This window comes from Macrobrachium rosenbergii, chromosome 41, assembly GCF_040412425.1.
Source record: "Macrobrachium rosenbergii isolate ZJJX-2024 chromosome 41, ASM4041242v1, whole genome shotgun sequence".
Taxonomy (NCBI): domain Eukaryota; kingdom Metazoa; phylum Arthropoda; class Malacostraca; order Decapoda; family Palaemonidae; genus Macrobrachium; species Macrobrachium rosenbergii.
In genome coordinates, this window is record NC_089781.1 from 58,643,553 (window position 1) to 58,657,467 (window position 13,915).

The 13,915-nt window shown below is 38.4% G+C and overlaps 1 protein-coding gene across 3 annotated transcripts in view; it reads left to right on the top strand.

Annotated features, from left to right (window-relative positions):
- The first annotated feature begins 4,487 nt into the window (after positions 1-4,487).
- Positions 4,488-13,915, top strand: part of LOC136826874 (SET and MYND domain-containing protein 4-like) — a 41,957-nt gene continuing 32,529 nt past the window's right edge. For all 3 annotated transcript variants that reach the window (XM_067084397.1, XM_067084396.1, XM_067084395.1), the window contains exon 1: positions 4,488-4,578. The gene's annotated coding sequence lies outside the window, so the exon portion shown is untranslated. The remainder of the gene's footprint in view (positions 4,579-13,915) is intronic.

Below are 13,915 nucleotides of genomic sequence, written 5' to 3' on the forward strand. Positions count from 1 at the left end.
ACAACAGGGAGTTGAACCAGCGTATACCGGACTGGGTCTTGTGACAGGCCCATTCGGTTGAGGACCAGCCGACTGCTGTCTCCATTTCACCGGGGTTATTTCGCAGGCTTTTGTTATGACCCTGTGAACTTCTACCTAGTTGCCTCTTTAACTCTTCTCCAGTGAGTGGAGGGCTGCCTTAGCTTTACCTTCCATGTGCTTGGCAAGCACTAAGGCCCACTCTGTCTCGGTGGTGTTGTAGTTTTCAAAGAGAGTCTCTGTTTCATCCAACCATGCTTCTGGCTCTTCCTCAGTCCACTTGGGGACTAGGGAATCAATACTCGATATTGGAGCATTCGATGCAGCAGGTAGGTTGTTGGAGGCTTGTTGGGCAACCAGAGCTTCAGCACTGTCCTTTTTTGCCTTCTCCAGCTCAAGCTCCTTCTCCTTGAGAGGGCTAGTTTGTACTTCCTTGTTCTTCTCTTTCTTTCCTCTGTTCCTCTCTTTCTTCCCTCTCTTGCTTGGCCAAGTCATCCAGCTGTTCTTTCACCCATTTGGTGAGATCCTGTCCTGTGAGACCTGCCTCATTCCCCAGATCCATGAAGGTTTGGTAACATTCTGTTGCCATGGTTCTGGTAGCGTAGGATATGTAAGATCGTCTACCTTGGATGGCAATAAAGCCTTTACACAGGAGGACATACATACAGACAGGCTAGTCTGTCATTCCATAAATTTAAATTTCAAGCAGTTTCTCGAGGCCCCTGATACTGTGTCTCCCTCATCTCTCCTGGCACAGGTTATTGAAGTGGCAGTTATTGCAGAAACAACAGGCACCGATGCTGAAAGTCGTTCACCACCCACGAATCACCTAGTCACTAGTAATGGGCACTGTACGATCGAGCGAAAGCCGTTAAGAAGATCACAATGGTTGGTTCACAGATACTGGGGAAACAGCCATTACATAACCGCTATATTCACGCCGAAAGATTGTTCAACGTTTTCTTGGACTGTCACAATAGTTCTTTTCAATTTGTCTTTTTTATTCAGTTGGCTGAAGAGGACCGTTGTGCAAATGGTCGAAAGCTCCCCTGTTTTATCCTTTTTGTATTTTGGAAAAATACAGTCTCTCATTTACATTATTGTGGCTTTTTTACTCATTATTTCCGATCACAATATAGTATGCATCATACACAATAAGTGGACAAAAACACACACACACACATATATATATATATATATATATATATATATATATATATATATATATATATATATATATATATATATATATATATATATATATATATATATATATATATATATATATATATATATATATATGGTATGACTTATATGTATGATATGGATATATATATATATATATATATATATATATATATATATATATATATGTATGTATGTATGTATGTATGTATATGAATATATATATATATATATATATATATATATATATATATATATATATATATATATATATATATATATATATATATATATATATATATATATTATGTATGTGTATATGTATGTATATATATATATATATATATATATATATATATATATATATATATATATACATATATATATATATATATATAATGTCTGTGTGTGTAAACAACAGCATTAAGTGTAATGGCAGAAATAAATGGAAGAAGTGGAAGGTCCATTTAGGCAATGCATAATTTGTATTGTCGCAAACTCATTTTTTCCCACAAAATAATAAATCAGTTGCCTATATGCGTTTTTGGACTTAAAATTGTACTTTGTTAAATAAGTGGTCAAATTACTTGCACTTCACTTTCAAGGCCTGGATCAGCTTTAGTTTATTATTATCTAATTCTAAGGCCTGATCAGCACCATATTAAAAAAGTTCTTGACCTGCCTAAGCTTATGATAACTTACTTAAATAGTTACCTAGTTATCCGTATCTTAGAAAGAATATCGAGGTCAATACATCAATCTTTTTTTCTTTTGTTTACTTAGTTTCACTGTTATCTTCATACTCTGAACATTTTCCTATATATATTTAATATATTGAATAAAATACAACGTAAAACCTTTACTGTATAGTACAGCAAACTCCAGCTGACTAGTGAGAGGTGAGAAATATTTTTTTCTATTCGTTTGTGCAGGGTGAGTGTTTTTGCTATGATACTAATAACGGCGTCACAACAAAGGTCCATAGTAACTCATCTCAGCACATTCAATAAAAAGTAAATCGTCTGAAATACGTGGTGAAAATAACAAATTGAAATTTGCTGCAAACAAATTTTCATATTTTTCTGTAAATGAAACGTATGCACCAAAATTTTAGAAAGCTGTTCTTATCTTTGTACCATTGGCAACTTTGATCAAGTACAATTCTAATGATATATAAATTATTACTTTACCTGCTAAAAGCAAACATTTTTAAGTTTCTTCATTAAGATTTTCTGTTTTCTTCAACTGGTCTACGTAGATAGCTTTCACAATAGCATAATGCTAAAGGTGCCTTGTTTAAGGAGAACAACAAAAATAAAAGGTCAAATGGCGACAAAGTTGCACAAATATTTATATCTATTTCAAATTATTTTCGCCGTTACCGATATGGATGTGTTGGTATACTAGCATAGCTCAAGAGACGCATGCAAGTAGCTGCATAGTAAAGAAAAAAAAATACAAAATTACTCTTCTCGTTACTTCATACATACCCAGCAGATAAATATGTACCATACTTATGTGAAATAAATATGGTACATTTTTTACCCCTTTTTTGCGTTAATTACCTTTCATTCATATAATAATGGTATTATGCTGTAACGATGTAGCGATGTTTTCAGTGTTTCAGTGATACCCAAATGTTCGATGCTGTGTTAGAAAGCAAATTGAAAGAAAACTACGGAGAAAGTTGGGTAAAAGCAGATATGAAGGGAAAGAATTATGATACGCTTTTTTTCATATAACCACAAATTCACCTCTTTATCACTTTTTGGATTCAGAATGGCATTCTTGTTGATAAAATGAAGATTATGTAATGTATACCATAGCATAAGATAGTCATATTTGGTCGAAACAAGTTTCCTTATGGGCAAGACAAGAAAAGAAAAGAATATAAAAACTGAATCTATACTTATTATATATGCATATATATATATATATATATATATATATATATATATATAACTATTTGTATATATATATATTCTCTTCATATATAATAGAGTGTATATATATATATATATATATATTATTTATATATATATATATATATATATTTTTGCCCGTATATATATATATAATATATATATATACATTCTATTTAATTATATATAGTATATTATCTATACAATATATTTTATATCATATATATATATATATATATATATATATATAAAATATATATATACTGTATATATATATAGAGATGTATATATATAATATATATAATATGTATATATCTTGTATACTATATTCCTATATTATATATATAAATATATAACTATTTATCTAATGCTCATTTCCTACCTAATATTTATTATATATTATAACAATGATATATATATATATATTACCTATATGGAATATTGTTTCAGAGAATATTATTATATATTATATTATATATGACCATCATACTATATAATTATATATATATTTAATTTGATTCATATTATATATATATATATGATATAATTATACAATGCTACTATATATAAAATATATGACAAATATATACCACTATTATGTATGGTATTTATATATATATTAATATATATATATAATGTAATATATATATATATATATATATATTATATATATTACCTATATATATATATATATATTGTTTGATTGAACACTCAAAAGATGACTTGGTTTGGAGACCTTTACTTTCACTCAAAAGAGGATTCCTTTGCGGACAACGACGAGCTGTATGAAAGCGGTTGAGCTTGTGCGGGAAACGTATGAACGTGCATGTAAGCAAACTGCCTCATTAGATATGAAATTTGAATAGAGGAAAATAATGTATATATATATATATATATATATATAATATATATATATATATATATATACAATAATATTAAAAGAAAATGTCATTATTCTAGTTAATGTGTAAAGAAGAAAATTTAAGATAAGGTATTTAGTTACTTACAGTAGCTATCATGAGATAAGTTAGTAACTAAATATCAAAGTTGAATGTCTAGGTGGTAAGTTGAAAAGAAATCAAGAACTTCTGAAGACGTCTTACTTACGTAATATTGTGGGAGGATATACATGCATCCATCCATACATACATATATATATATATATATAATATTATATATATATATATATATATATATATATATATATATATATATATATGTAATATATAATATATACATATGTATAATATTTCCTTTTTGCTGACTTGACTACTCTGCAGTGGCAGGCAGATAGCTCGGCGTCGCTAGACGAAAATAACCCATCTGGCGGCAGCAGGAGTAGCACGTTTGGCCCGGGGTATCAGTTGCTACTGTTCGGTGAAACTATAACTTTGTGCCAATGTTCTATTCCGCTGTGTACAGGATAAACGAATTTCAACGTGCAGAATAGCAGGTATATTCGCAGCCTCTTGGCGTTTTCTTCGCCGTATTTATAACTTAACTTTGTAGTTTTCCATTTGCTTCATTGAAGGGAAACTGAACACGATGAACCCTTGCTTTGATTAATTTACCCTACGGGTACGTAGATTAAAAAAACTCTAAACAAAATATTCTGTCCGCATCCATTATAAAACCCTGATTACTTCATCTGTTTTTTTTTTTAGGATGAAGAGAGGCTGGTATTCAGATTAACAAATTATACAGTAGAATAACTTCTCGATGATATTTGCTATATAGAAAATAATAGTTCCTCTCCAAAAGGCAGACGGGGTGATGGCTACCAAAAGCGTTATAAAACTTAACGGACAATTATTAGTTTGCAATTGTGTCATAATGACTATTTCTTATAATTGGCATTTATAATCTTACTAAGTACAAGGAGATTATAAATGCCAATTATATTTTTTAGCCGTAAACATACATGACTGAAGGACAACATGTTCACCTTCATATAGGAAAGATCCTCGAAAAATCCGAATTGGCCTCCAATAGTGGCTAATAATATTGTTCTATAATATTGTTCTGTAATATTGTTCTTCTTCGTAATAACACAAAGGAGTAAAGACTTCACAGTATTACCCATTGACCGGAAATAGACATCGACGGTGATCACTTCAAGTAAGTGTGATACAACAAGCCAATAGAAAGGTGAATATGGCAAAATTTTCATAATTTTCCTCTCAGAATAACTCCTCTCGTCTAAATAAGAAATTTTCTTTATTTATTTTCATGTGCAATAAATAAAAACTTAATGATGATCATAGTGATAAATTATTCATATCATCAGAAAAAAATAACAACGAAATGCACATGCATGAAATTGGTACACATATGAATGTAGATCTGTTTGTTGTAAACGCACGTCGTGCAAAAAAGTAGGACGATGAATAGATCCCACTGACATTAGAGGGTAGGATATCACACTCCTCCTTAGGCTTGTTGAACTAAAAGGCTTAGTCCTGAGTTCCTGTTTGGCAAAGTAACTGCTAAATACCTCAAATTTTCCTCACATGGACAGTTTTGACAAGTCTGACAGTCCCCAATCAATTCACACACACACACACACACACACACACACACACACACACACATATATATATATATATATATATATATATATATATATATATATATATATATATATATGTATATATATATATATATATATATATATATATATATATATATATATATATATATATATATATATATATATATATATATATATATATATATATAGTATATATATGGAAAACGCTTGACAGTTACTTAAGAGGGAGATTGAGACGAAGCAAAAGCTTATTGAGGGTACTCATACTACTGTCTGCCAGCTACGAGAACAACTATTTCAATATTTATCAATTATTGACTGTTTTTTGTATCAGAAACTTTTTTGTGATTTTGTAAATGATTACGTCTCCTCTGTACAACTGCGTCATCAAAAGAAACTAAAAGTCCTAGGTGTTGTTATTCCTAATTTTAACCATAGAAATGACTGTATTTTTAACTTTTCTAACTAGGTTCTCTCCAAAAGGGAGGCGTTCTTGTTATCGTTTGGCTCGGATTTTTGTTTGCTATCCTACAGACCTACGTATGCAGACTTCTTTTTTGCTTTCGAAATGCATTTTCAGAGACTCAGGGGTTTAAAATTGGTCAATGACTTAAGTGGTTTACAACATAAGCTATCTTTTCTCTTACATAAGACTTATACCAAATTAAAGTGTCTTGGGCCCCGTTCTTTAGAAAAGAGGATTTGAATATCTTACAGAAACTAGGCAGACGGGATAGTTTGGTTATTTGCAAACCAGATAAAGGAAAAGGTGTTGTACTTCTTAACAAACAAGACTATATTGATAAGGTTAATAACATTCTTGCAGACCACACCAAATTTCAATCACATGGAGAACCAAACTTCTTGGACATTTACAAAAGAGAACACAAAATTAACAGGTTTTTGAGAAAATAAAAAATGAAGGTATTTTAGATGAAGTCACGTATCAGAAACTATTTGTGACAGGTTCTTCTTTTAGCATTCTCTATGGTCTCCCTAAGATACATAAGGAAGGAGTTCCTATCAGACCCATCATGGCAGCCTATAACAGCCCTTCTTACACAATATCAAAATACCTTGTTTCGTTATTAAATGATTTCGCTTACAACCAATTTTCACTTAAAAATTGCTATGACTTCCAGAAACAAATAGTCCTACAAGATGGCAATCTACTCATGGCAAGCTTCAATGTAGAATCTCTTTTTACAAATGTGCCTCTGAAAGAAACCATCAGCAATGTTTTAGATAAGATGCTTTATGACGATCATATAGTTTTTCATGGTTTTAATAGACAACTTTTCAGACGTTTCTTGAGCTTGCTGTGCAAGACTCAATGTTTGTTTTTAGTGGTCAGCTTTTTTTCGCAGGTCGATGGAGTTGCCATGGGCTCCCATTGGGACCTGTGTTTGCTAATATTTTACGGCTTTTTTTTTCTCTCCTTTTTAACTAACTGTCCGGATGTATGTAAACCTGTCTATTATAGACGATATGTTGATGACACATTTGCGTTATTCAAGGAACCTTGGCATATAGAGATGTTTCTGGACCATATTAATAAGTAACATCAAAATATAAACTTTACCATGGTAAAAGAAAGCAACAACTCTTTACCTTTTTTAGATATCAATGTAAGCAGAGACAATGGTGAATTTACTACATCTGTGTATAGGAAAAAAACATACACTGGCCTTGCTAACAACTTCTATAGTTCATACTTTACGAACTTTAAACTAAATTCCATATACACTTTGGTTTATAGGGCTCTTCGTTATTCTTCGAGTTGGTCTCTTTTTCATAATGAGATTCTATTTTTAGTCAAATTTTTCTTACAGAACTCCTATCCTGAAAAGTTGGTTTTTAAAGTCATTAACAGACTGCTTTCACAACACTTCTCTGATCCGACACCCTCTTATAATGTCTTAAAGAAAAATATATATGCAACAATCCCGTTTATTTCTGACAACGAGTTTTCAGCCAAACTTAAACAAATAATTGAACAGGAATTTGGCTGTCTTAAAATACAATTTATTCCAATCAATCCACTCAAGATCGGTGTATTCTTTGGCTATAAGGACAAACTGCAGGCCTTCATGAGATCTAACATTGTTTATAAATTCAAGTGCCCGGGATGTCCGGGTCTCTATGTTGGATCTTGCCATAGGTTACTGCAGGTGAGATATTGTAGCCATGTGGGATACAGTTTTAAAACGGGTCAGAAACTTAGTAAACCAGAATTTTCTAATATAAAGAACCATGCCTCCATATGTAAAATCGAAATAAATAAAAAAACCATTTCTCTATTATTGGTGGAACAAGCCATAGTGATTACCTAACCACCCTTGAGTCCTTATACATCAAACGGCTTGTTCATTCTTTGAAATCTAACGTTTCCGCTTCTCCTTTTTATCTAGCATAATTGAAGTCGTAGAGTTGGGTCAGGTCTTGGTCATTCGTTCTTCTCCTCCTTTGAATGGTTTGTTGAGCACTGGTTTCATTTTACTGCATACGTTTCAAGTTATATTAATTTTAACTTTTGTAAATAAATTTTTTTCTTAACTTTATCTTTTTAAAAAAGTTTTTTGTAAATTTTAACGAAATTTGTTATATTTGCAGACTGAAGATGCACATAGTACAGTACATGTGCGAAATGTCTCGCTTGAATAAATTGTATTTTTTTATGTGTTTTATATATATATATGCCTATATATATATATATATATATATATATATATATATATATATATATATATATATATATATATTTTTTTTATATGTTTCCTGGTGCAGGTGGTTCTTATGACTCCACATTTATTACTTTACTCTAAAATGGCCTTGCAAGATAACCAGGACATAAAACACAAACTAATAGGAGTGATACAAGGAGCGGAGGGCTCTTTCTCAAAGGGAAGTGCGTGAAACACGTGGATACAAAAATAGGTATATTTTCATAACACACAAGATCAAAGGGGAAATGAACTGAAACACGTTAAATTGCTGCTGCAGAGGTCCTTCCGAAGTGGGGGGAGCTTGGGAATGCCAGGAACCCGGACCAAGGAGAATTCTGCTACGATCGTCCTTCTGAAACGATATTAGGACCCAGGTTACAAATCTAATGCTGGAATTTGGGGAATGAATTACTCGGGTGTGCGCTGAGGGCGCCAAGGACTTCCCCGAGGCGTTACTTGTGACTCAGAGGAAGGAGGCAGTGAACACGTGGGCCAGGATTAAACCAAAAAGCATCAGGGAATACCAAGTTATAGGCCCAGAAGTTTAATAAATGCACAAAGGCGAAGTAACGTGACTAGCAACTCGTTCTGGGTACTTTACCACATTGTAGGGGCGTGAGGCTGACGGCGGCGTCTTCCAGCGGAGTCTTCTACCAGTCCACGTGTGCGTCAACAAAAGGGCCTCCCTCGCCAAGGTACTGCTTCAAGTCGTAGATTGGGGCGGAAAAGGGGCGCCCTTGGGATGATGAGAAGGCCGCAGTTGAGTATCCGGTCGCTTTTGGGACTTTCAATCCCCACTTGCAGTCTTTGATGGCCACGTGGTCGGGGTACGGAGCAAAGGGCAGTTAACTTCCACGTGGCGGCGATGGAACGAGGTGGGGTGGGGCGAGGTCTGCACTTGTGACCTCTCAGCTTAAACCAGCAACTATGTGTGAGAAGGAGCTTTCCTCGCCCTGACCTTTTATTGCCTCTGGACAGGGGTGGGGGGGGCGATGTCCTGACCCAGTCACGCTCCTATATCAAAGAAAACGGCTGATGTTCTTCCAGGTCACTCTCCTGTACCAAAGAAAATGGCGCAAAGCCAGTTTACCGCCCATGGCAAAAGATTAGATCTTGGGCATCTCTTATAACCCCCGACTTCTGGTTCAAACTAACACAAACCAGAATTAACTACCTCTCCCAGGTTCAAAATAGACAGAGACCTATCTATCGGCCGAGCAAAGCAGAAAGGCAGGCGCTTTCATAGCGTATTTTGGCGCTAATCTTTACAGCTCCCCTGGCAAGATGATATTCACACCTATAAGCGGGTGCGAATATCGATAACAGCAAAAATGAGCGAAGAAAACGTTCGACTTTACTCTATCTTCTGCTTTGCTACAACTGTTACTTTACTTTATTTGCAAAACTCTGCTGCCACACTAATCAATAACAAACTGGAGGTTTACTTTAAGTGCAGAGTGCAATTTAGGAAAAGGGTGCCCTTACTTGCAAATTAATTCTTGCTGAAATACTTCGTAAGTACTGATTCTACCCATTCTTTACTCGTTTTACTTTACTGGGGTAATAAGGCACTGAACGAAAATAAACAGAGAACACTTCAAAGTTACAAAATAACAAAACAAAACAAAATAAAACATACTAGGCAGTAGGTAAAAGGAAAACAAATGTAAAACAACCAACTTCTTAATGCTATCCGGGAATTATATGCATGCGATTAGTTGTGCCTTGAAGAGGCTTGTATAAGTGACAATATACCGTTGGTTTTAAATAATATCCCCTTTACCAGAAATTGTAATAACAAAATTCAATTCTCCTTTTCAATCGAAATACAACTGTTCCTAAGCTTGACGAGTATAGCTAATACCTCCCGCGAACGCTAAAATGAAGTAACAGCGGCGAGGCAAAGAGATTATTCGCGGGTTTTAATTCGCTAACTTAAACCACGCTAAATTTTTACATCTGCAGTCTACAACTCGGGTGTAAGTTATAAATAGGCTACTCGCTTGAAGTATGAATGGGAGGATAAACAAATGAAGGGGAAAATGGACAAGGGTAACATTCTCCACAAGGATAACTCAATAAAACATAAAAAAGAAGAAAACTACACAGAATGACAAACGAAGGATGTTACTCTTACTAAGGGGCGGGCCACACCGTGGGGAATAAAGGGCAACTGTAAAACTCGTAAGGGCAGGAGTCTTGTGACTCGAGATTCGTTAACAAATAGAGGAAAAGATTAAATGCAAGAGTAAATAATATACACAGAAGACGAAGGATAACAGAGTGAGGTATTTATTGTTTATTTATTAATCTAACTTCCGTCGCCAATAGACGACGGTCAGAGCTAACTCTCAGCCCAAGGGCTGGGAAAGGAAACCCAAAGGGCGCGACCCCTTCAGGAAGAGCTGACACGCCTGCCTTGTGCCAAAGGACGGGCGTAAGGGCGTGCCACTTCCCACTCTGTCTCTCTTACCGCTTCAAAATGATTAATGCATTTTTAAAGGGGATGATATCCCATATGTTAACTGCCGCTTGCGGTGGTAAGTAAGGGAAAGTGTAAATGAAAGATCGATAGAGAAGGGTGAGGGGTAGAAAGTCCAAAGGAAAGGAAGAAGATAGCGGAAGGCCTTGACATCCTCTCCTGGATGAAAGGTGCCAAGACGTTCAAAGATGAAGAAGGGGCCCTATGCCAAGTTTGCACAGGGGCCGGAAGAGCTCGGGAGCTCGTTGTGGACTACCTGCGATCGCCCACACCCGTGGTGACTCTGCCTGCTGAACCTCTCCTCCTTGGACCGTTGTCCTTGGCCGGGGAATCAGAGGCCCGAGGCCAAAGGGCGGCAGGCGGGTGCCATCTGGGTCAGCTGCTGCGACAACTGACCCAGGAATTTTGTTCGCCATCTCGGCCATTAGCCGGCGCAGTTCGCAGAGTTCATCGGCCCAGGAAGGCGGGGCAGAATCATGACTCGCGGAGGATTCTGCGGCAGGCGGCGAGAGAGAGGGGACGGCCGGAGGGGGTGGGGTCGACTTGCCTGCAGGGGTGACCAGCTCAGGCACTGACATTGGCACTGGCGCTGGTAGCGATGTGGTGGTGGTCTCGTCTGTCTGGATGGACGGAGACTGGCACTGCTCAGTGCGCCTAAGTGGCACTGTCAGAGGAGTTGGAAACCGAGATTCTCCTGAAGGGAGATCTGGCTGAGGCCTCAGCACTGGCACTGATGCTGTGCCGGGCACTGGACTCGGATTTGGATGATTAATTGGGGAATGGGGACCCCGGAATGGTTGTGGTTTGAAATGGGATGTAAAGTCTTGGCCCAGGAGGATGTCATAGCCTCCTGGAATGTGTTTCGCTACGGCGAGACGAAGGGTCCTGGCTCTGTGGGGTCGGGTGACCCTCAGTTGGACCGTAGGGAGGATTATTTTAAAATTGTTTATGCCCTCAATGGTGACGAGCTTGCGTCGGTCTATTATAGCTCCATAGGGAACTCTGTCCCTCCTTATGAGGGAAATTTGCGCGCCAGAGTCGTCAAATGCCTTGACCTGGCGTGCTGAGTATCTACCTCGAGGAGGTGCCACATAGATGGGACCCTCGGCAGGAGGGCCTAAGGACTCGGGATTCGTTACTGCCAGGGCGACGGCAGGATTTCCGGACTTATTATTTCTAGGGCATTTTGCCCATGAGGAAGAGTGGCCATAAACCTTGCACGCCGTGCAAAAGGTTTGGCTGAAATCTCTTCGTACTGCCCCGGCAGAGGGCGCAGGCGACTTATTAGGGGGTTGTCCGGGAGAGAGAGACGCTGGTTGTTTACTGTGGCATTGCTCTTTGGCATTCCTGATCTTTTTACAGAACCCGCACACAACGGGCTTCTGTGATTGCCCATTCTTCGGCGGAGAGGCACCCGAAAGGAAGGCGGGTGGAGTAATTTTGCGCTGCAGGGAGCTCTCCTGGGGGTGATGAGTATCCCAGGAGTTGGCGAGGCGACAGCATTCCACCAACGTCGTAGGCTCCCTCTCAGCGACGTGCGTGGCGAGGGCCGGAGGGGTGTAAAGTAGAAAGTGCTCTATTTTTATCTGTTCGATTGCCTTGTTGAGGGTCGTAACCCCCACGGACTCGAACCATTTGGCACGGGCACGCTCGGATTGGTAGGCCCAGTCTGCCCAGGTCTGATTGGCTTCTTTCACTTGCCCTCGCCAGCGCCTCCTCCAGCGTTCTGGGGTTATTTCGTACGCCTTTGTGATAGTCTGGTGGACGACCTCCCAATTTCCCTGCTCCTCCGGCGGGAGGGCTTTGTAGGCGATAAGGGCCTTCCCTACAAGGAACTTGCCCAACACCAGGGAGAGTTCGGCTGCACTCAGGGGGCAGGCCTTTAAAACTGTCTCGGCGCTGTCGAGCCACACCTTGGGCTCGGTCTCCGTCCACTTTGGCATGCAGGCGAGAGCCTGGCTGAAGGCACTCATCCCCTGAGTGGCAGGTGGAGGCGGAGGGCCACTATGTTGCAGCATTGCGAGTTCATGGGCACGCTGCTTGTCCCTTTCTTCCCTTTCCGCTTCTTCTCGTTTCTCTTGAGCCTGTCTCTTGCTTTTCGTTCCCTTCTCTCTGCTTCTCGTTCCTGCCTTGCAGCTTCTTCTCGTCTCTCCTGAGCCTGTTTCTCTGCTTGTATGGCTTCCATCCTCTCCTGTACCCAGTCTCTTAGTTCTCTCCCAGAAAGGCCGAGTTCCTTCCCGGAGGACATGAAGAACTTGAAATCCTCGCTCTGCTGAGACCATGTCGACATTTTGCAGGTGGGAGAGGACGCAAGTAACACACAGATTTAATTTCCCAGAGCTGTGGGAATTTGGAATTTTCCCCAAAGGGCGTATGAATGATCTCCCGCCCTGGCACAGCGGGCTGATTTGGGGGGCGATGATTAACAAGTGATTGGTCTCCCAAGGTACCGACAAAACGGGTTTGGTTGGGGACGATGATTAGCAAATGATTGGTCTCCCGATTTACCGACGGAGCGGGCTGATTGGGTGACGATGATGAACAAATGATTAGTCTCCCAAGGTACCGACTTAATGGGTTTGGTTGGGGACGGTGATTAGCAAATGATTGGTCTCCCGATTTACCAACGGAGCGGGCTGATTGGGCGACGTTGATGAACAAATGATTGGTCTCCCAAGGTACCGACTTAGCTGGGTTTGGTTGGGGACGGTGATTAGCAAATGATTGGTCTCCCGATTTACCGACAGAGCGGGCTGATTAGGCGACGATGATGAACAAATGATTGGTCTCCCAAGGTACCGACTTAGCGGGTTTGGTTGGGGAAGGTGATTAGCAATAATTGGTCTCCCAAGGTACCGACAAAACAGGTTTAGTTGGGGACGATGATTAGCAATGATTGGTCTCCCGATTTACCGACGGAGCGGGCTGACTGGGGACGATGATGAACAAAAGATTGGTCTCCCAAGGTACCGACATTAGCGGGTTCGGTTGGGGACGATGATTAGCAATTGATTGGTCTCCCGATTTACCG